Source organism: Arvicanthis niloticus, chromosome 6 (genome assembly GCF_011762505.2).
Source record: "Arvicanthis niloticus isolate mArvNil1 chromosome 6, mArvNil1.pat.X, whole genome shotgun sequence".
In the NCBI taxonomy this organism is placed as follows: domain Eukaryota; kingdom Metazoa; phylum Chordata; class Mammalia; order Rodentia; family Muridae; genus Arvicanthis; species Arvicanthis niloticus.
The window spans coordinates 65,280,309-65,301,042 of NC_047663.1; the positions used below are offsets into that span (position 1 = coordinate 65,280,309).

Below are 20,734 nucleotides of genomic sequence, written 5' to 3' on the forward strand. Positions count from 1 at the left end.
CGCAAACTCACTGGATGGATGGGACATTTGGTCCTCATAGACTTGGAGAATGGCTCCCCAGAGCCCCAGCTGAGTCAGCGCAGCGATTCTTGGTAATATCAGAAAATGAGTTTGAGAGAAAAAAAAAATCTGATTTCTAACTCATTTCTGCTTCAAGTTTTTTTTTCTTTCTTTCTTTTTCTTTTTTTTTTTTAAACTTTCTTGATTCTAACTTTTTTTTTTTTTTTTTTTTTTTTTTTTTTTTTTTTTGGTTTTTCGAGACAGGGTTTCTCTGTATAGCCTTGGCTGTCCTGGAACTCACTCTGTAGACCAGGCTAGCCTCGAACTCAGAAATCCACCTGCCTCTGCCTCTGCCTCCCAAGTGCTGGGATCAAAGGCATGCACCACCACCGCCCGGCATGATTCTAACTTTCTAACAGGAGTCTGTGTGTATGATTCTAATTCTCTGAGCATCCCAGCTTGGGGCTGAGTAACTCTGCCCTGATCTTTAAGAGGCGAGTCTCCTGACTGAAAAGCTCTGGTGTCAGAGTCTCCTCGATTTCTTTCTGTGAAGTTGGTTTTCTCCTTTTTTCAGATCACCAGCTTTATTAGTAGCTGGGGTTTAAATAAAAGCAGCCATTTGTTCCGTGGTGAACCTTTCTGTTTATTCCCTTTTCTATTACCTTTCTTTAGAAATGGACTCTAAACTAAAATCACTGTCGATCTATTTTCCGACCATTTATAACAGCTATTTGTTGTCTCTACCTGCTTATCTGTGGAGCATATTGTTTGTTTCCCGCAGCATAGCTTGTAGATAACTTACTGATTAGCCTACCTGGTGTTTGGTGATGACCTGCCGAGTGGAGCGCCCTTATGGCTGGTACTTACAAAGGATGGGAGAGCTAGAATCTCCTCTTCGTATGAGCTTCATGTGAGCTGGGGCAGGAACTGCACCATGAAAGGGAGAGAGAAGAAGAACTTCAACTTAAGGGAGAGGATGAGAGGTTCTAGGATAAGAAAAGAAAGTGGGGCCTAGGATGGATAACTCAACCCAGGTCACAAGGTCCCATGTGGCCATGTTTGAACAGGACTGTTCTTTTAGGATGTTTTAAGAGTCCACCAAGTGCTATCAAGTAGCAAAGAACAGTTAAGACATCAGATCTCTGTTGCAACTGCCTGTGCTGTGTGAATATTTATACATGTTAGTATACATAGATGTGTATATATGTATTTGTGCACATGTATGATTTTATACATGTGTGCATGACTGTACGTGGTGTGTGTGACTATGTGTGGTATATGTGTGTGAGCGTGCTGTGTGAGTGTGTGGTGTGCTTGAATGTGTGCCTGTATATGTGTATTGTATATGTGAGTTTGTGGTGTGTGTATGTATATGACTGATGTGATATGAGTGGTAAGTGTGAGTGGTGTGTGTATGTGTGTGTGTGTAGTAAGGATATATGTGTGGGAGGTGTGTGTGTATGTGTGTGCATATTGTGGTGTATGTGTGTATGAGTGGTGTGTGGTGTGTATGTGAGTGTGTGGTGGGTGTGTATGTTTGTGTGTGAGTGGTGTATGTGTGTGAGTGGTGTGAGTGTGTGTGTTGTAGTAAGGATATATGTGTGGGAGGTGTGTGTATATGTGTGTGCATATTGTGGTGTATGTGTGTGTGAGTGGTGTGTGGTGTGTATGCGAGTGTGTGATGGGTGTGTATGTGTGTGTGTGTGTGTGTGTGTTGTAGTAAGGATATATGTGTGGGAGGTGTGTGTATATGTGTGTGCATATTGTGGTGTATGTGTGTGTGAGTGGTGTGTGGTGTGTATGCGAGTGTGTGGTGGGTGTGTATGTTTGTGTGAGAGTGGTGTATGTGTGTAAGTGGTGTATGTGTGTGAGTGGTGTGAGTGTGTATGTGTGTGTCCTTTAGGTGGGGCACAGAAAATGTAAGGCATGGGGTGGAGACTAGAGAGCCCAGAGAGCAGCATGTCCAAGGAATCCCCCAAAGTCAGAGGCACAGTGTTTCTATGCAGTCTCACAGTGCCTCTTCCACTCCTGGTCCCTTGATCTGCTACCAAGCAACACGCTTCTCAATACATCCTCCTCTGGATTCAGGACCATACCTACAGAATTCCTAGAATACTTTGATCCCAAAATCAGGCAAGCAGATGGCCAGCATATTAAAAATGCTACCACTGCTGCCTGTGGGTACAGTTACTTTTAGGTATTTCACAATATATTCTAAACAACATTGTTTCCAAAATACTACTGGAGGTCGCCCCTCCCACCCTGAGAAAGTCTGAGGCCAGAGAGATTTAATGTAGTCCTGATGAAGTAAACAGAGTCTGAGCTAAAATCCAGGACTCAGCATAACCACTTTCCTTTTATATTTCACTTTAAAACCCCTGAAAGTATTCTTTAAAAGCATCAAGGAGGTCTCCTGGGACCCCTCGGGTGGGATATGCTGTGCCGAGCTAATGGCAGATCTCAGAGGTTGGAAAACCTACATCTTCACGGAAGTAGCTTTGTAACAAACCTATTTGAATTTGTGCATAAGCAAGGCACAGCGTAGGCTTCCAGACTGTTCTTCAGAAACTGCAGTGTCATTCTGTATCCTATTTTTACAAGGACACAATCTAAATGGAGAATAAGTTCCAAAGAGCTGCAGAGAGCAGACTGCAGTAATTTCAGCCTAGGTGAGCTAGAAAAAAAAATCGCCTCTGAGATGGGCCATAACTCCAAGCTATTTTATAGGCCTCCTGCTTCAATTCTGCACCCATTCAAAGAGAAACCTAATTTGTTTTGTGAAAATTGGAAAAACAAAACAGTACAGAATGTTAAAGTAGGCCTCAAAGAGGCAGCCACAGTCAGACTCTCCAGGCAAAACACTCTGGGCCTTCATAGCCTGTCTACTCAAAGGATACAGCACAAAACTCAGACAAATTCTGGAAGGAACTGTTCTCTAAGGAAACATGGGGTGGGGTGAGACGGTCACTGGAGAGATACCTCAGCAGTTAAGAGCATAGGATGCTATCACAGAGAACCTGAGTTTGGTGCCCAGGATCCACATGATAGGTCACAACTGCCTGTAATTTCAGCTTCAGGAAGAATCCAGTACCTTCTTCTGGCCTCAATGGGCACTACACATACCCTATACACACATAATTAAAAATAAGTTTAAAAAATAAGAAGGTATATCAGGGTTGGGCCAGAGCACAGTGTTCATGACCTATGTACTTTCAGCCATGACATCAAGCAGGTCTCACCTCACCTGAGCCAATGCCTCCCTATCCCTCCGCTAACATTAAAAAAATTATTTGCCCCAAGCTCCCTGCCACATCTCTGAAGCACAAAGATACATGGGAGGGCACCCATGTAGAAAATCAGGAATGATTACAGAACTCTACTCAAAAGGGTGACAAAGGCACAGGCTCACTGCTCCATCTGTGCAAACTGAACACTTCAATCATCAATGTACTGGACTTGCATTATTCCAAACATTGGGCTAACTTCATCTTCCTGTCTGTGACCCACAGAGAGCTTTTTCTTTTTTCATTGTTCATCAAGGTATGACAAGCTTCCTGCCTGAATCCCCATCCGGTCATTACACACACTCAACAGCATTGCAGGGCTTCCTTAAAAGGTTGGTGAGTCAGGTCTAAAATGAAGGGCAGATTTTCCAGCCAGGTGGCTGCTTGCCTTCATCCATGTGTTCTTTGACTAGTTCACTATGGTCAAAGGCTCCTGCAGGGGTAATTTTATAAAAGAGTTTTTTTTTTTTTTGTTTTTTTTTAATGCAGAACAATAAAGTCCAGGATAGTTAGAGAGGGGCAATACATTTTCTGAAAACTGCATCTATATAATGGCATCTGAATTATTGAGTTGTTCTTGAATTCATATGAGGATCATTTAGAAAAGTGGAAGCCATGAGGGTCTGCTGTCAGAGGTTTAGGTTCTGAAGGCTTTGAGGAGACCCAGGAAACAGCATCTTCATCATTTACTGTAAGAGAATCCCGTGCAAAGCCCAATGGTGTGCTGTGCTTGTTGGTAACACAGCTGAGAATCATGTGAGAAGAGAGTTTCAGTTGAGTAAATTTCTAGAGCAGGTTGGCCTGTGGGCATATCTGTGGAGAACTGATTGCCTGGAAAGACTCAGCAGCACCAGTGCCTGATCTGTGGCTCTGGACTGTACAGGAGTAGAGCCTGCCGGTGAGAGTAAGCAAAAGAGTGTTTATTCTCTTTGCTCTTGGCTATGGATCTGATGTGCCTTGGTGCTTGGGTTTTTGCCTTAACTTCCCCTCAGTGATGGACTGGAACTAGGTGATCAGCGCAGCCCTTCCTCCCCACGTTGCTTGTTAGCAGATTATTTTTATTACAGAAACAAAATGAAGCCAAAATATATATATGCTTGTCCAGTAATGGCTGTTTCAGTTACTTATCACTTCCCAGGTCACCCAGAGAGCTAGAGATGGGCAACTAGTCTTTAGAGACTCAGTGCCTATTCAATATCTCAGATGTCATAGAGAGCCAGGGCTGAAAACCAAGTCCTTGATCTCCAAAGCCATTTGCAATGTCTGGTGAATGATGGATTAGGAAAGCATTATCACAGAGGACAGCATACCTGAAGTCAATAAAACCCTCCTCTCTCTCTCTCTCTCTCTCTCTCTCTCTCTCTCTCTCTCTCTCTCTCTCTTTGTGTGTGTGTGTGTGTGTATGTGTGTGTGTGTGTGCATGTCTGTGTCTGTGTGTGCATGTGCACGAGTGCTAATATATGCAGATCTGAAATAAGAATGAAGACAAAACATTTATAAGAAACAGAAAAGATGTTTTCCTTATTATCACAATACCCAGTGGTTCAACCCCAAACTGTCCAAAGAGTCTCAGAGCCTCTGATACCCAACTCTGACCAGGCCACTCAAGAGATAATGAGTTCCCCCTACTCCCAAATGTAAAAATGTGAAGACATTTCTCTGGGTATTGATGCTATCTCTCTCCCTTCTGCAGTCTTCTTCATCACTGGCTCTCCCCTGTTTCACTGTGAGATTACAGATACAAACAAGAAAAGAAAGGTCTCCAATACGTCATTGAACCAGCAATTCACAAACTGGAGTTGGAATCTGGATTCTGATACTGAGTCTTCTATCTATCAAAGATTTAGTGTGTGATATTGAAGAAATTGTTCAGCTTCCTTACACTCTGCATAGAAAGGGATGTGACAAGATTGCCTCAAGAGGCCCCTCAGGGATGGTTTCTGAAGACTGGTGCTGCAGTTAGCACTGGGTATATGTAAAGGCTCTGAATTGGGCTGGGTTTATGAGAGAAAGCAAGAGTATATTGCCGGACCGATGGCATAGGCCTGTCATCTCAGCTCCTTGGGAGCCTGATACACAAGGACTGTCCGGGTTAAAGACAGATTTTAAGGCTACAGTTGGCAACCCTTCCTCAAAAGCAAAGGGGAAATCAGTGCTAGAGATACAGCTCGGAGTATATAATGTCTCCCTGCTATTTGCAAGGCCTTACATTCAACCCTGGTACAAACCAAAAATAAAGCCACAAAACCCACCTGACCTCTCTGGCTCATCACAGTAAAAGCATGCACTCTTGTCAGCTAGAATCCTTCTGCCACAAGCAACCTGATTGATTTTTTCAAAATGAAAATTGATCATAATCTCTCTCTCTCTCTCTCTCTCTCTCTCTCTCTCTCTCTCTCTCTCTCTCTGTCTTCCTCCCTCATACACACACATATACTCTCTGTTTCTCTCTGTGTGTTTCTGTCTCTGTCTCTTTCTGTCTTTTTCTGTCTCTCTGTCTGTCTCTGTCTCTGTCTCTGTCTCTGTCTCTGTCTCTCTCTCTCTCTCTCTCTCTCTCTCTCTCTCTCTCTCTCTCACACACACACACACACTTCTTTCCTTTAAATCTACAATGCAAGTCCCCAAATGTCCTAGTTAACTGTCAACTCAATGTAGCCTAGAGTCATCTGAAAGCAGAACTCCAATTGAGGAATTACTCAAGTCAGAGACTGGCTTGTATGTGAGCATGACTATGGTGAGCTGTCTTCATTATTAATTAATACAGGAAGGCCCATTCCACTGCAAGCAGTACCATCCATAAGCAGGTAGTACTTGGCTGTGTAATAAAGTTAATTGAGCATAGACTAACAAGCCAGAGAGCGACCAGCGAGCAGCATCTTCCATGGTTTCTTCATTTGAGTTCCTGCCCTGACTTCCCTTGGTGTTGGACTGTGATCTAGAAGTATAATCCAAGTAAACCCTTTCTTCCCATAAGTTGCATTTGGTGTTTGTCACAGCAACAGAATAAAAATAAACAGTAAGTGACCCAAAAGCAAGGGTCCATATATGCTTTCTCGTCTTTTTGTCTATCTCAGATGCCAAGCATGTTATAGGAATGTTCTTAATTATTGATGGAACCAAAAAAAAAAAAAAAAAAAAAAAGGTGAGTGAATGAATGAATGCATGAATGAATTCGTAAGGGATATGACTTGGTGGAAAGGCTGAATCACAAAAGAAATTTAAGGAACCAAGGCTGCAAAGGGATGAGGTGACACAGAGATGCTGGGCAAGGCTTCATGAACCCTACAAGGAAAACCAGCAAGCCAGCTTTGAACACAGGGAGCATCTGCACTGCTCTGAGAGAATGATAGAGGTGTAGAGTGGTGAGGGGACAGCCACAGGCTGGGCAGACTGTGTTTTCAAGAGTAGCTTCTGACTCTGAGCCCCCAGCATGAAGCAAGAACTCAGAAAAGGAAGACAAGACCTGAATGAAGAAACTCTACTGTTTCCACGGCCAAGACACTTTTGTGAAAGACCAGAAGCCAAGTCTGCTTGCACAGACATTTTTCAAGACAGAAACTTACATCTACACCTAGGATTTCATGCCACTACCATCCTTTACCCAGGCATTCTTCCAAACTCATCTGACAGCTGAAAGCAGGCAATAAGAACCAGGGTTAGAGCCTATCGGATCAGAAGCATGGGTGAGCATCACTTCACTCCCACTGCCAGACAAGATGTTAGGCTATAAGGGGCAAGCCAGCTCACAGGAGTCACAAGCCTGTATTAAGCAGGATGTAGATGCCTTTACTCTGTCCGTGATTAAGTGCTCTGCCTGCAGCTGAGAGCATGGAGTGTCCCTGCCGGCTATGAGACTTGGGGCTTGCTCATTAGCTCTTACATCCCTCCCTTTTCTCCTTAGTGAAGTAAGTACAGCAGCAATGCTTCCTCACAGACAAGATGGAATGTGAGAACACTGATAAGGTCCTCAGGGCAGTTTGTGGTTCACAAAAAGTGTCACATCATGGTTAGGCACTACTGGTGGCAGTGGGGTGGCATTATTACCATGACTGCCTGTCAGTTCATCTTTTCTTCTCAGTTTAGAATTTTGCAGTGTTATAGAACGAACCTAGGTCCCTGTGCTTGAGCTACACTTCCAGCTCGTAAAAATATATGTATTTTGAGTCAGGATCTTTTAGGTTGATGAAGCTGGACTTAAACTCTCTCTGTAGCACAAGCAGGCCTTGAACTTATGCTCTCTTGCCTTGGCTTCCCAAGTAGCTAGGATTACAAGCCTGCACCACCAAGATCAGCCTAATTCTCTTTTTAAAACAGGAATTTATATTTCTCCCAGAGTTTACCTGCTTAGCTCAAAATCGCATATTCATTAAGTGGTTTGCAGATAACAAAGCACTCTGACCTCATATCTTTGTTGTTGTTGATGGTGGTGTTTTTTGTTTGTTTGTTTGTTTGTTTGTTGTAACAGGGAAAACGATTTTGTTGTCCCAAGTACTATGACTAGTAAGTAGGATTATAAAGAGAGTTAGGAGCTGGAAGATGAAGGAGTGAATAAATGAATGAGCCCAGTTCCAAATCTACTCTAATGACATCTTTATTAGCCGACTGTATAATCATTACTGGAGCCACTCAACCTCAGCTGCCTTGCTGTGTATACATGAAGACCACCAAGCCTGTGAGTATGTGAGCTGTTAGCTTATCCTCGGAAATGCATCCTACAGATAATCAGGCAAAAACAAACAAACAAAACTCTCTTCTACATCATTTGCTGCTATAAGAGATAAAGGTTGAAGAAATAAAATCATGAGCTTGAAGTAAGGGTGGGGATGGCAAGCACGGAGCTGACCCTGCTGCAAGAGACCCTCTAGGGTTGGAGCAGAGATTTCATGTTAGGACATTACATACCAGCGGGAGGGAAGAAAGGAGTTCCTACTGCTTTACAGAGGACAATATGAGATGAGGACCTTGGCTGCCCTCTGCAGCCCTTTCCGGCCCCAAGCTCCCATGTCTCTAATTGGAAGCAGGAGCATAATGTCTCCCAGCTTGAACATGTGAACATCATGTCACACAAGGAAGGGAGCACGAGTCTGCAGTGTCAGCTCTCCAAAGGCCCAGCTGTGCCTTTCCAGCCTTATTCTTTTTACTTTGTCCCTGCCTCCCACACCAGTCAAACTTCTTCTCCATGCCTTTCTGCTTCCTCATCTCCTGACACAAATGACTGGGAAAACCGTGTAACAACGATGACCTTTGAACCCCTCCTACCTACCGTCACCTTCTGAAGACCAGGATAACAGGAGTGTACCAGTACACGTGGTGGTTTTATGCAGTGCTGGGAGTCAGTCTCAGAGCTTTTGGTGTATGCTCCACAGGCACATTTGTCACTAATCTACATCCTTAGCTGTGAAGCTGGATTTAACATTTCCCTAGCTCTGATAGTTGCTACTATTTCAATATCATCATTCAGTGTAGACGAAGTATCGAGAAGCAGGCTTCTAGGCACTGAGCTATACTTTTACCTATGAGGTCATCTCCTCAGCTCTTACTTTTATTTCATTTGCTTATTTTTTTTAATACATTTCTAGATAATGGGTAACATGGTTTGAGTCATATGTATCTATCCAATTTCCATCAGACCATGAATTTTAACTTACAAGTTGTCCTTTCTAAGGGTTTTGGTGTATGGTCTCCTGAGTGCTCAAACCTTTTTTAGCCTCTTCATCAGACCCAGGTGACTCTTACACTATGTGCTTTTACTCAAAATGACATATGGTTCTTCTCAGTGGGAGACTGTTCTGATTACTAGGTTAAACTGCTATTTTTAGCATCCATGCAGAAGTTCTTGAGTCTAGCTTCCTTGTCTTCACACTCATGACCCAGCAACTGAGGCTTATAATTTATTCTCAGACAAAGCACTTCCAAAGGTGGCTGGGCCCTGTGCCTTGGTTGAATTTTGATTACATAAATTCCAGCTTACCTTCTGTTCTGAAGCTCTGACTTCTTGTATACTGTGGTCATGTGAGTTTCTATCTCTGGTGTGGAACAACATAAACTTCTCTAGAGCATGGCTTCTTGTGGTCTAGTTACTCCATGTCTCTAGATCAAAGCTTCATCCCAGTAAGTACTGGATGACTGCATGTGGCTTTAGGGTTTATTCAATTACTAAGGCACTAACAAAAGTCATGCTAACAGCCATAAGCCATATTTTGATGGTCTGAGGTCTATGTGACCTCACTGGCCACTCTCTAAGATGAGTACCATTAAGCCCAGGAAAAAATTAAGAGACTTGAAACAGATCATCAACTATGGAAGTGAGATTGAAGCCCAGAAACTCTAAACTTAGAAATCAGGTACCTGGTCTCGATGCTACTCTGTCAAAGTAGCTGTGGATTAAGAATGAACTCGCAAACATCTAAAAGAATAAGGTCTCCAATGAAGAGAGAAGATTATGGACAAGAAGGGTCTATGGTCAATCCTAAATGCAAGAGACTTAAGGATCTTGAATTTTGCACCATTTGTAGGCTCACAACTCCTACCAGGAGTGTATGTGTGTATGTTTCTGTGTGTCTGTCTGTGTGTGTCTCTCTGTGTGTATGTCTCTCTCTCTCTCTCTCTCTCTCTCTCTCTCTCTCTCTCTCTGTGTGTGTGTGTGTGTGTGTGTGTGTGTGTGTGTGTGTGTGTGTGTTTATTTTTTAATCCTTCCTTGATTTCTCCAAAGCTGAGATCAAGGTAATGTAGCCAACTCCATCATTGTCCAGGCTAGCTGGACAATGAAGTGGGACCCTTAGACCCTGTGGAGAGGACTGAGATGTGAGAGAAAATAAGGAGGCACAGCAAGGCAAGAAGTCTGATCAAGATGGCAAAATTTTTATTGTTCACACAGGCTATATACTCTAAAAACAGGATATGGGGAGGGGTAGGAAAGGAAAGAGGGCTTTGCAGGTGGAGGAAGCTAGCTGCAGCTGCAGGGTCTAACTTATTCTCACAAAACCTTTCTGTTACCAGGGGTTCTAAAAACATCTATCTAGCAGGATGTTGGCTAAAGCTAGAAATCATAAGGAAGGGTTACTAAGGTGTGTTGCTATGAGGCCTTGTTTGAAGTTCTGAGAACTGACAAGTAAATCATGGAAGGTAATCAGAAAGAAGAATAGTAGATAGAAAATCCAAGGGTGAGTGCTTGCCAAGAGTAAGGCCTTGCCATGGCTTCCCACACATCATAACTTTTCTACCATTATATTCCCTTTAGACAACATTGCCTCAATGCTCAAAGCCAAAGTTAGAGGCAAAGCCTCCTCAGCTTTTTCCTAAATGTTCTGTTTTCTAGCTGGACCATGGAGAGGTTTAAACAATCTTATTTTTTCTGTGTCTCATATTGCAGTCATGCCTATATTCATAGACACTCAATATATGATTATATATACATATATACATACATACATACACATATATTTAGGATAACATAATGAAAAGCCAATGAGAAAGAGAATCTTTGGCACAACTCTGCGGTTCTAACAAGTCGATGTTTACTGCATCTATTGTTTTTATTGCCCTGATGATTTGGTCAGGGGATGAAGAGGAAGAGGAGAAAAAGGAGGAAGATGAAGATGAGGAGGAGGAGGGAGGACTTACAGTTAGACACTACCATGTTTTTATCCCAGCTTGTAAAGAAAAATATTTTAATATTGGCCAATCCCTAGAGTATGTTTACTCCAGGATGAACATGGGAGAAGATGGGCCTGAGGATGAGTAGTTCCCTCCCAAGGATGCACATTCTCGCCATCTTATTGAAAGGTCTGTGAAAAGAACATAAATCTAGTTGCCAGTCTTTGAAACATTTAAACATCATCCTCCTAGTTACAGTGAGTGACAAGATAGAAAATGGTGAGAAGGTTAGAGAGAAACTGGATGGTTTCCTACAGAGGCCTGGAGTTCTTTTGCCTTGACCAGTACTGTTCATTTGTACACCTCGGGGACAGTGGGAACAGCGATATTCCTTCCTACACAGCAGAGGTAGGTGGTGATATCAGTGCAATCATGGGAAGCCACTTCACTAAATTAACTGGAAAAGAAAAACGACTAGTAAGATTCTCACATGGCATCTGGAGAGTGGAGAACAAAAGTCTGGAAGTAGGTATGAACCACAGGTCCTCACAGGCATGGTCAAGGCCACTGTGAGTCCTCACTATGCAGTCACCGACTTCCAGCTTGCCACTGTTAACTATTGTCACCCCACATAAGCATCCATCTGCTCTGTCTCCATTGTGTCACAATTTCCACAGATATGCAAGAGCATTTACCTACGTCTAGCAGGTGCTCATTAACCAGAAAGCAGGACAAAAATCATCTCCTCATTAAATATGTTAGGAAGAAACAAGTCCTGCTGCCCACTAATGGAGATATAAACAGCAAAAGTGACTAAAAATATCTAAACAAATATGTAAGCCCATAGTCATTGAGCCATCTGTGTCCCTCAACAGATTGCATGGCCTCAGGAAAGCAGGGTCTGGCCAGCTCAGCCATAAGTGAATTTTCAAATTCCAGCCCAAGAACAAGAACAAACCATATATATATATATATATATATATATATATATATATATATATATATATATATATATATATATATCCTCTCTCTCTCTCTCTCTCTCATATATATATATATATATATATATATATATATATGGCTAACACACAAATAAAGAAGTGTTGAGGGCTAGAGAGATGGCTTAGAGGATAAGAGCACTGAATGTTCTTGCAGAGGACCAGGTTCTGTTCCCAGAACCCTTGTGGCAGCTCATAAGTATCTGTAAATCCAGTTCCATAGTATTCAAAATCCTCTTATGAGCACTACAGGTACTTGCATATATGTGGTGAACATACACACATTCATGAACACACATTATTTATAGAAAATACATTTTAAAGTATTTTTAAAAGTGTTTGTGATGAATATTCTAGGATGTAAATGTAAGATAATTTTAGAATTTAAAGGAGGTACATTTTCTACAGAGAAAAAAAAAAAACAACACAAAGAGGCAGGAAGAAGAGACGCATCCAGTCTTATAAGAGAGGGAACAGAGAAACTAGGCTTCAGGACCTAGGAAGCATAGTGACAATGTTAATAAATAAAAGGGGATAAGATCATTGAGGACTTTCCAGGTCTATAAGCATAGCGAAGTCAAGGGGAGATGAGCAGCATCCAGTGTTCCTTTTCCATATCCCTTGATAGCTTCCTTGGGGAATTATTGAGGTCCAATGAGCTCCAAAGGTCTTGGATACATTGTAACATCTGTGTACCACTGTCAGGGGCATCGCTGCTTGTACTCTGAAGGCCTGGAATCATCCATAGGCTTAAAGTCAGCCTGCTAACACGAAGTCTCTGGTCTCTGTGAAAAAACCTTGAAACAAATGGCTAGAAGCTATTGTAAACAAGCAGGTTTGGTGGAAAGCTGCCAGGTCTGTCATAAACCTTGTAGATAAGTAACCTTGATGGATAACACCAACTTAGATAGGGACAAGTGAATCATAGGAGGAGTCAGAATGACCTGTCCCCTGAAGCTTCACCCAGCTGATACTCTGTTCTGGAAGATATCTGTATTCCCCCTAAACACTTACGCTCCTGCGTCATCCCCTTCCCCCACATCCTGCCTTTTTGTGTATATAACCCCTGTGTGAAAAAGTAAAATTTGCGGTTTGATCAGCCTACAGACAAGCTGTGTTTCTTTGCCTTCGCCTGTCCCCCATCTTCTCTTTCAGGTAACCTCCCCGGACCCCTGTTTAATGCCCTGCTGGCCAGGACATACAGCTGTGAAACCAACACCCTGTCAGACATAATCAACACAATGAGCATATCCTTCCCCTGGCTGCACATTATCCTCCTTATTCCTGATTCTCCCTTCTCACCCCATCCCAGAGCACTCAGCTGGCTGTCACTATCTATTGCATCTCCTAGAATATATATACTTGCTGGTCTCCGCTCTTAGCTCACGCGTGGGTGGGTGTGGGTCCTGTTGGGCTGTTGTGGTCCCCTTATGTCTGCCGCCCCAGTTGGCTGGACCGGGTATCTGGGGAGCTGCAGTGCTGGAATTTGACTGAGTTCACTCCATGCGGTGCCAGGCAGACCCTGCAGGGCTCCACCCGGCCTTGGAGAGATCTCAGTCTGAAGTCCCGCAGGGGCAGGGCTCCTGAGTGGTGGTCTCCGGGCCAAGGAGGCTGACCCAGGAGGCTGGTGGCCTGTCCTTTAGCTCCCAGGCACAGCTGGGAGCCACGGAAGAATAGAGACTGGGGGCATACGGGCTGGCCCACAGCTGAGAGGAATGAGGGGGAGGCTGGCTTGAATTGGAGGCCTCTGCGTAGAGAAGTCTTCTAGCAGGAGATAAGACGGCAGTGGCTTGCTAGTCAAAGGCCTTCTCCACGGTTCCCCACAGCATATGTATGTGGTGTGTGTTTGTGTGTGTGTATGTATGTGTGTATATCTATCTATACACATATAAGTATATGCATATATATGTATCTATGTATGTGTGTATGTACATATACATGTGCATAGGCATATACATCGTATATACACACACATATACATAATCAGGCAGGTACTTAGTCTTTGACTTTCTTCACTTGGCACTGTTATTCTGAGACATATCCTCTTTAGGGTGTATCTGTAATTGATTTCATTTTGTTGCAGAGCCATAATGTAACTCTATGGACACACCTCCACTTCTTTATCCATTAAACAACCATGGAAATTTGGATTGTTTCCAGCCCTGGAGAGTTACAAAGAGAGAGGTGGATGTGTGCGAAAGCCCAGGAGCAGCATGGTTGTGCCAAGGTTTACAGCTTCTTAAGATACTGACAAGCATTTCATTAGTTGTTTTTGACTTTTCAAGCCCACCAGCTGTATCTGAGAGTTCATGTTGTCTGCTCAGCCTCACAAAGGCTTGGTTCAGGGAGAAAGTTGGCTGTTGTTTTTGAAGGACAAGAATTGGAATCTCACTGTGGTTCTGATTCATGTTGCCCTGAGGAGCATATTTTCTACCCATACTTGACTTCATAAAGCATTTAAAAATGTTCTAAAAATTCAGTTTCACCCCCTCTTCTTATAGAGATGGGGTCTCATATATCCTAGAATTGCCTTGAAACTTGGTATGTATGTATGTAAGGCTGACTTTGAACTCCTTCCACCTCCCTCTGTAGAGTGGATGCTGGCATGGGTCACCATGGCAGGTTTATGTGGTGCTAGAGATGGAACTCAGTGTTTTGTGCATGATAAGCAAGCACTCTACCAACTAACTTACATCCCAGCCCTGTCGCTGCCCTTTTGAGAGCTAGGGGGAATTCAAGGAGCATTCATTATCGTTTGAGAGAAAAATCCCAGCACTGACAAGTTGTAACCCCAAATAGGCATTGGGAAGAGGGAGAAAAGGAGAGAAGATGATGCCTTTTGAATTAAGGTCAGCCATGGAGGTCTGTAAGCAGCTGAAGGAGGGTGGAAGGAGGGACGGATCCTCAGAGCAAACAGAGAGAGCATCCAGGAGCATGGTTAGAATTTATATCCCTGTCCAAATAAGAAATGTTTTTAAAAAGGTAAATGAAGAAGTTACACTTTTGAGTTAGAACTCAGAAAAGCTGGCTGGCTCATCTGTGAGACCTCTGAACAATTGCCTGCCCGTGTGTGTGTGTGTGTGTGTGTGTGTGTGTGTGTGTGTGTGCTTCACTGCATGCAAGTGTGTGTTTCAGCTCTTGGCTGCAGAGTCGTACTCTTGAATCCTTGACACAAGCCCATTCTCTGAAGCAGCAGGAGCAACAACTGTAAGCATAGAGTTAAAATAAAGCTCTCACTGTGTGTTATCTCTACTCTGCTTGCTTTGGTTATGTCCATCTCTCCACACTCCTTGGAGGAAGATCATGATAATTACCCAACTTTACAGAGATGAGAAACCTGAGAATTTGAGAGATTAAATAACATGATCAATTGATCCCAAGTAGTAAGGGGTAAACCTAGAGCTTTCACTGTGCTTTTAAGCCTCTGTTCCCAAGGTTTGGGTAAATCACCCCTAAGTGTTAGTTCTCCAAGAAAAAGCAAAGCAAAGTGGTTTTACTGCCAGAGAACAGGCCTTGCTCATAAATGCATTTCCATATATGGAAAGCATCTCAGAGGTTTGGGAGAGTTTGACCTGAGTCTCCACAACATGTTGGCACATCCAACTTGGCTCTTAAATGGAACTGGGATGAGGTTAACTACAGCTCTCCATGCCTAACATTCCTCCCTTAGTAAAGTATTACTTCACAAACCTACCACCAATCCTCTGCCAATGTGAAAGATGTCATCTTAAGAGAGGACAAATTACAACAAATGAGAGCCAGGTCACTTTAAAATCTGTTGCAAGGATTGGTCTAAATGCAGGGGATAAGTGACTGTGGGTGCCCAGCCCTAATCAATACATCTACAACACAAAATCTACACCAAAGGCTCAGGGTGTAGATTGCAAAAGGTAGATGTGCAGGAGCCAGAGGGCCCGGCCATCTGCTGGGAGATAGTGTCAACTAGGTGTGACAGGGAAGCTGCACCCATGAAATCTCAGCGATGTGGCTGCCTAAACAAGACCTGCATAATGATGACATGAATTGACATTTCAAAGTGGATAAAAAACATTGCACAGGGATCTACCCCTACATAAAGAGTTACAGGCAACCAGTGGGTGGTAAGACATGGAGAATCAGTTTCCTTCAGGCATGAATCTTTTGATTGTTTGTCCAGTCCCAAGTGGTCACCCTAAAGGCATGTACCTACAAGCATGGACCCAGTAGGGTCTCTCTCTCTCTCTCTCTCTCTCTCTCTCTCTCTCTCTCTCTCTGTCTCTCCTCTTCTGTGCGTGTGTGTCTGTGTGTTGTGGTAATAATGTGGTAATAATTATAGAAAAAGAGGTCATGAATTTGACAGAGAGTGGGGGAAACAGGAGATGTGAGGAAGGGGGAGGGAGGGCTGAGTGATGTAAAGATAAAAAATGAATTCATGTATGAAATTGTCAAAAAAAAAAAGTAAGAAAATTAAATAAAACCTTTTGCTGTGGAGGAACAAGAGTTGCTACCAGAGTGTTGTCTGGAAGCAGCTTTGGCAAGAACTCATCCAGAGCCTCCTGCAAGAATGACTTTTGTCTCACTTTGCCTTCTTACAGTTGTCCAGAGAACGTCTGGTCTTATCATCAGAGCTCATTATTCTGTCATTTTCTGGGTTACAGGATGTTTTTCTTATTGAGTATCTCCTTCAAGTCTCCTAACAGTGGCAGCCAGATGTGACTATCCCCACTTCACATATAAAAAAAAAAAAATGAGCAGAGAGGTAAATGGCTTCTTCCGCTGCTTCCCCTGGCTGCTCAATGGCAGAGATGGGAACTGAAATTAGGCCTTATAACTCATGATCCAACAATTTCCCACAGTACCCATGGCGTCTGGCTCCACGGAGCAAAGAATCTTGTTGGGAAAGTGTGTGTGTGTGTGTGTGTGTGTGTGTGTGTGTGTGTGTGTGTGCCTGAGTCTAGGGTAATGCACTTGTTAAAAGCAAAGATGAAGGGCGAAGATGAATACAAACATTGTTTAAAAATGATGGCACCTTGAACTGTTCCTGGAATGAACAGGGCTGCAGAATGTTCACTTGTTGAATGTTGTTGACCATGTACACCCCTGGCATCCTTGTTCCCAACCTTGACCCTAATCATACCAGGAAGTTCAAGCCCCAATACCCATGCTCCCTACGCTATGCACCACAACTCAGCAACACTGACATTACCTTTCAGGTAGAAACCTCAGGCAGGATCTCAACCTTTCCATCCCCCAACATTGACTATAAAGGACTCATTCAATCTGCACATTCACAAGATCCCAAAGAGATTCCCACATGCACTCCAGTTTGGGAGCCCTGCTATCATCCAGATTAACTCTGGGTATCTGTTTATTGGGGGAGGGGTAGCTGTGATCAAACAGTCCTGTCCCAACTCTTTTAAGGTGCCTGGTAGAGCCTAGAAGCAGTGAGATGATATGGAGGATAAAGGTGCTTGCTACCAAGCCTAGTGACCGAAGTTTAAATCCTGGGATCCAACTGGTGGAAGAAAAGAACTGACTCCTTCAAGTGGTCCTTCACACACACACACACACACACACACACACACACACACACACACACACTGAATAAATAAATGAATCTTTAAAAGTGCAAAGATAACTCCATCCTTGTTTTCTACAAAGCCTCCTTTTCCTTCAAACTTCCATTTTCTTCAGCAGTTTGTGTTACTGGAAACAATCATCCTCCTAATCCTGCTCCTCTCCTGCTCCCACCAAGGCTGTTTAGTCCTCCACCTCCTACAGAGCATAGGGGAGTGGATGGCAAGTGGTCTCCTCACTCCTCAGTCCTTCATTCATTGTGTCACAACCTCTATCCTTTGTGAAGCGAGTGCTACCAACCTCAGCCACCCATTGTCCTCTTCTTCGTCTGTCAAAAGCCTGAGCCCCAAGTTCATGGTCTTGTCACCTTCAGCCATTTTCATGTTCCCCCTGGTCACTACTCTCTGTTTCCCTTGCTCTTTAGTATGCTGACACACTTGACTCCATTTGTCTTTATAGCTGCTATAACCTCAGCTAGCTCACCTCTATCACCTGCATTTGCCTTCAGTCAGGGCTATCGGTTGAACCTTGATGCCTCTGATAATCGCATTGCCCTTTCAGATACCTGGGTTTGCTTTCTGGTTTTGGTGTTTCTATTGTTTTGAGATCTCATGTAGATAGAGCTGGCGTTGAATTTTCTATATAACCAAGAGTGACCTTGGATCATAAACCAAACAAATCTCCTCTAAGTTGCTTTTCGTGAGGTGTTTTACCAAAGTACTATGTATGAAATTAGGACAATTCTTATTCATTTTTAACCCTTCCTGGATTCATCTTCCTCATCATCACCACACCAAAGCCACTGCTTCAGGTCACCAACAAATCTCAGCTACCAAACAGAAGCTTTCCAATCTTGTCTGCATTTTCTCCTTTCTTCCCTTCTTCCCCTCTAGAGCCCCAGGAATCCTTCCGAGTCTTGTCTTCCCTTTGCTTGTAACTATTCTTAATTATTCTAAGTAAAGTATTTATGACTATCAATTTAGTATGTTCCTTATCCAAGGGAAATGCAAACTTGCTAACAGACTCATTAAAAACTACAAAAGCAAGCAATCCAAAAGAATGAGGCTCCCTGGAGTAATATTCGGTATGTCATTACAAACTGACTTGCCATTTATTAGCTGTGAGGATACAAAGAGAGTCATATTCTCTCCCAGGACCCCTGTGTCTCCAGGAGCAAAAAGAGAAGCTTAGAGATGGAAAGCAAGGACACCCCAGTGATGATCTGAGAGGAGACTTTGGAATCCGTGAGAGTGAGATGAACATTCAGTTAGAAGTTGAGGACAGAACCAGAGATGTGAGGCGAAGAACTGACTGCATCACTTGAAAAAAATTATAACCCTGTGGCCTCTCAAACATGAACAGCACCAGTGGTCATCAATATGGCACATCCCCATGTTATCTTATGTGATAGGCTATGACCACAGCTCAGCCATTCTCACATAGCCTAAAGAAATTACAGTGCCTGTGACTTGACTGCTTCTTCTGCCTGCCCCAGCTTAGTCTGTTCAGGCCTTTTGGGATGGGTCTTAAGAACCACAGTCCAAACTTCTACCTTGTAGACAAAGATATGGAAATTAGATATACTGGGCAGAGCTCATGCAGGCTGTATTGGAATTCTAGAATTTTCACCCCAGTTATGAAATAGAGAGAGTAGTGCATGCTGCCTGGTGAGCATGAGGCAGGGATATGCAAAGCTTTGCATGGCTGATTCACTCCTAAGATTTGGTTTGTTTGTGCTGCTGGAAATTGAACCCAGGGCCTCAACTCACTCTAGACAGTGTACTTACCCTTGAGCTACCTCCTCAGACCACTATTAGGCTTTTTACTAGTATTTTTCTGGTCTCCTAGATGTAGAAAGTTGTTTGAAGATGTTCCTAACATTATCCAGACCACATCATGTTTAAATCGTGACTTATGAGGCTGGGAAGGGGGCTGGGTCAGTATATTTCCTGCCACAAGTGTGAAGGCCGGAGTTCAAATCCCCAGCACACACCTAAAAAGCCAAGTATAATGGTGAGTGCGTGCCTGAACTCCTAGTGCTGGGGAGACAGAGGCAGCAGGTTTCCTGGAGTTCACCAGCCGGCAATCTTAACGGAATGGATGATTTCCAGGTTCTGAGAGAGACTCTGCTTCAAAGAAATAGTAAGGTGGAGATGGGGATGGAGAGATGGCTCAGTGATTATGAACACTTTCTGCTCTTGCAGAGGATCTGGGTTCAGTTCCCAGCACCTTTGTTGTGGTTTATAACAATTCATAATTCCAATCATGGGGCCTCTGTTACCCTCTTCTGACCTCCACAGACACACATAGTAAACAAACTAAATGTGTAAAGCACTCATACATATAAAATAAATTTAAAAAATAAAATGTAAAGTGATTGGGGAAGACACCCCAAAGTCAACCATTTATTCTATTACACACACACACACACACACACACACGCACGCACGCACGTGCACGTGCACACACACAAACACACACCTGATGTGAATGTATGTATGCATGAATAAATGAATGAAGACTGAGTGAATAAACTCGTCTTGGTTCTACGATCTATCATCTCACCCATTTATCCATATTCTCTCTCCTCTGTCACTGAACTTGAGGTAATAAATATTAAAAAATCCATACATATCAAACATTTCCACTATCTCCAAAGTTCTAAAGCTGGCTGTGAATGCAGACCTTCCTGCCAGAGCTGAGCTGTGTGTCATCTGGGATGAAGGGAGAAATTTGGAGATGCCATGCTGAGGAAATTCTGGCAGACCCAGGAAGACTGGCAGATGGCAAACACCACAAAGACATTATTCTCCTCTTTTCTGCTCTCACAGGCATCCGTGACTCCCAGGCCACTCCAAAGATACCCGCAATACAGCAGGGGCACAGGATGTTTGTTTATTTGCCAGACTTGCTGAAGCTGGTTCTCCCTCAGAGCTTGTACATTTTCTAACATGAATATGAATTAATGGATATACACAGCCCTGGGCCCAGTGGGCATTGCCAAGTGCCAGCAACTGTCTAGGTTGATGGATGAAAGGCAAACAACCCTATAAGTTAGATAATATTCCAAGTGAGAAGGATATTTTTTGGGTCAGCCATTCAAATCTTTTTCAATTTCTCTCATTTTTCAAATGAGAGAAAACAGAGAGTCCAAAATGGGCATTATAGGAGCTCAGGTGCACACTGTGAGTTAGACACACATCTAAGACTAGAACTCAGACCTTCTGATGGCCAATCCATCACCCTGGTATAAGTTTTAGTTAATGAGTTCTACATACAAAACTGAATGTATAGCTCTAG

The 20,734-nt window shown here is 43.2% G+C and overlaps 1 long non-coding RNA gene across 1 annotated transcript in view; it reads right to left on the reverse strand.

The window, feature by feature from the left end:
- Positions 1-393: 393 nt before the first annotated feature.
- LOC143442535 (uncharacterized) overlaps positions 394-20,734 on the reverse strand; it is a 100,715-nt gene continuing 80,374 nt past the window's right edge. Inside the window, exon 3 of the long non-coding RNA XR_013110777.1 lies at positions 394-927. This is a non-coding gene — a long non-coding RNA (uncharacterized LOC143442535). The remainder of the gene's footprint in view (positions 928-20,734) is intronic.